This window comes from Elephantulus edwardii, unplaced genomic scaffold, assembly GCF_000299155.1.
Source record: "Elephantulus edwardii isolate Elephantulus edwardi_28Jun2011 unplaced genomic scaffold, EleEdw1.0 scaffold00527, whole genome shotgun sequence".
Classification (NCBI taxonomy): Eukaryota; Metazoa; Chordata; class Mammalia; order Macroscelidea; family Macroscelididae; genus Elephantulus; species Elephantulus edwardii.
The window spans coordinates 235,610-239,262 of record NW_006400277.1 but is presented as its reverse complement, the minus strand read 5'-3'; positions in this window follow the sequence as shown (position 1 = coordinate 239,262).

Sequence of the window (3,653 nt, the reverse complement as noted above, 5' to 3'; positions counted from 1 at the left end):
CTACACAAGATCAAAGGACTGCTGGGGCTGGGAAGGTCCACCGTGCTGCCCCCCTATGTAGGCATCTGCCTCTACCCCCTTTGACCTCCACCTAATGGACATTTTTCTATACTGAAAATAAAGACTTTTCTCTCAAAAAAAAAAAAAAAATAGAAAAAAGGTAGGAAGCATCTCACTCCCTGATTTCAAATCCTACAGTGGTAGTTAAGACATCATGGTAATGGTACAATGACAGACCCATAGATCAATGGAATAGAATTGAGAACCCGGATATCAGCCCATCTATTTATGGTCAACTGATTTTTGGTAAGGAGATGAAATCAGTTAGGTGGAGAAATGACAGCCTTTTTAACAAATGGTGTTGGCAAAATTGGAAAACTATCCACAGAAAAATTAAACAAGATCTATACCTCACTCCATATATAAAAACCAACTCAAGGTGGGCCATGGACCTAGGACTAAAACCAAGGACTATAAACTTCATTCAAAAAGAGCTTGGAAGAACTTTAGTAGTCCTAATCCACAACATAAAGAGTCTTCCAAGTATCCCGAAAAATTTACAACCAGGAGAAGATAAAATAGATGAGTGAGACCTTCTAAGAATCAAATCCCTATGCACATCCAAAAACTTCTCCAACAGGTTAAATAGGGAAGCCACAGACTGGGAAAAAGTGTTTGGTAATGACATGTCAGATAAGGGACTTATAGCTAGAATTTATAAAGTACTTGAGCACCACAACAAGATAAAAGTAAATAATCCAATAGAAAAATGGGCACAGGATATGAACAGACACTTCACCAAAGAAGACATTCAGATGGCCAACAAGCACATAAAGAAATGTTCAAAATCCCTAGCCCTGAGAGAGATGCAAATCAAGACAACTATGAGATATCATGTCACCCCAATAAGAATAGCAAAATTTAACAGAACAGCTAGCAGCAAATGCTGACGAGGTTGTGGAGAAACTGGAACCCTTATTCACTGTTCGTGGGAGTGTAAAATGGTGCACTTTGGAAAGCGGTGTGGCGCTTTCTCAAAAAGTTGCAAACAGAGATACCATTTGACCCTGCAAGTCCACTACTGGGAATATACCCAAAAGAGACCATAACCGACATCCAAGCAGACATATGCACACCCATGTTTATCGCGGCTTTGTTTGCAATAGCAAGGATTTGGAAACAACCCAAATGCCCATCAACAAACGAATGGATAGAGAAGCTGTGGTATATTTGCATAATGGAATACTACACTGCATTGAAAAACAAGGAACTCATGCAATATTATTCAAAATGGGTGACCCTGGAGGACATGCTGAGTGAAATATCTCAGTCACAAAAGGGCAAATATTGTATGGTACCACTGTTGTAGAATGAGGCTGACATCGGGGTGGGGCTAAGACTGAGAAAAACTCAATAAATTATGTTTACTTCATTGAAGCCAATGAGGGAGAGAATAGTTTAAAATTAATATATTTTAGGGCATTATGATTATCATAAGAGTCTGGAATGAGGGTTGCAGAGTGGAGTATACTTGGGGTGGGGGTGGGGATGTGCAGAGGGAGGGGATTGTGTACCAATGAAGGAGTTTTTCTTTTGCTTTTCAAGGAGAGGAGCGAACTGGGGGTTGGGGTGAGGGTGGGTAGAACAAAGCAACAATGAATGAATGGAATTCCAAAACCTCTGTAGATGTTCATTGAAATTAATAATAATAATAATTTAAAAATTAAGGACATCATATTTCCTTTCTTCCAAGAAATTAAAATATGAACACTTGAGATAAATATGTTACAGAAGTTGAATCAAGTGTTATCAGGCTTAAGATCGAAATGGAAACAAGGTAAAATAAAGAAATGTTTAAAATGATTTAGACATTAAATACTAGGGGGAAAATAGGGAATTATTTCGGAGATAGATTTCTTAGAGATAAATAGCTAAGTTTATGAATAAAAAATTAACATTTCATTGTTTTTTTATTATAAATCAATCATCTGTAAAACTTCATGCAAGAGAGAAAAGTTTCTACAAACTAGCAAACCTGGCTGTCGTAGTGTTTTATTCAAGTCAAACTGATGCACTTTATTTAATGACTAGATTGTTAGTTTTAAAATAGCAATGGCTCTCTTAAATATTCAATAACAATGTCTATATCATAAAACAGTAATTATTTAAATATAAAACATAGAGTAGTTAGTAGTGTCCTTCAGAGTCATGCTGTGTGTGCTGATATTCAATAAAACCTACTTGAAGAAACTGGTAATCCTTGTGCTTTAATTTGGTCTTAAAGCTTCACATTTTAGAGGGGGGGGTGAAAGAGTGTCACAGAAGGAAGAAGTTATCGTGACTTCTGCAATTTCAGGTGTTTTAAAGAACTAAAAAGTATACTGTTGTTGTTGTTAAGTGCCATCGAGTAGCAGGCAACTCATAGCGACTCTATGAAGGAGAGTCCTCAATGCTTGGGTGTCTTTCATCCTCTCTCCAGGTTCGTAGGGTTTCCGGAGGCAAGTTATTACAGAAGTGGAGGCCACTCCTCCTTCCAAGCTTGTTTTAATTGAGGAACTCCAACCCACTGCTCTCTGTCTACATTGGGTAACCAACCACTAACATATTTGACACATCAGTGTCACAGTGTTCAGCCTCACGGGTAACCACAGTTACAGCTGTACGGCAACTTGTACACCAGGGCTATATAGCCTAGAGCAGTGTCTGAACAAAAACAATGAAAGACTGGCCTGAGGGCCTGTGGCACTCAGGCCCTTCAGTGTCTTACCAACCCAGCACGCCCAAATGTGGGCAAACTCTTTTCCCCAGACCCCCAGTTCATCTGGCAAGTCTACTCTGCACATGGGACCAAAAGAATGCCACACGATGAGTGCCCTGAGGCCTCAAACCTGCTGTGCCTCAAGAAGCCAGAGTCCAGTGCCTGCATGGCCACAGGAAACACTTTGGGAGGACTGACCATACAGTAAACAGGAATAAGAGAGATCAGAAGGGAAAAAACGACATTATGTCAGGTTTTTTTCAACTATTACCATGATCCAAGTCTGTTCCTCAAAGTTTTGCAAGTATTTGGAATAACCCTGAATCTTTTATCTTCATAGTTTAAAGGCTTTAAAGTATAAATGACGCTTCCTAAAACAAGAAGCCTGTATTTACACCACTAATTGGAACTTATTTCAAAGCCTCTTGGAGAGAGAAAGAGACAGAGAAAAGAAATTGTTGTTGCTTTTGTTGTTGTTATTGTTATGTGCCATTGAGCCGCTTGCAACTCATAGCGACCCTATGTACAACAGCCCTAAACCCTGCTCTGTTCTGTGCCAATTGTACTGTTTCTGACACTCCCATCCCGATTACCCCAGTCACTGAATCAATCCACCTCATAGAGGGCCTTCCCCTCCTGCGCTGTCCCTCCACCCTACAAGCATGATGTCCTTCTCCAAGGACCGGTCTGTCCTTACAACATGTCCAAAGTATGTAAGACGGAGCCTCAGAATTCTTGCCTCCAAGGAGCCACCCGGTTTAACAATTTCCAGGATGAATCTGTTTCTTTTCCTAGCAGTCCATAGTACTCTCAGTACTCTTCTCCAGCACCACAGCTCAAAGGCATCAATTCTCCTTCTATCCTCCTTGGTCATTGTCCAACTCTCTGATGCATA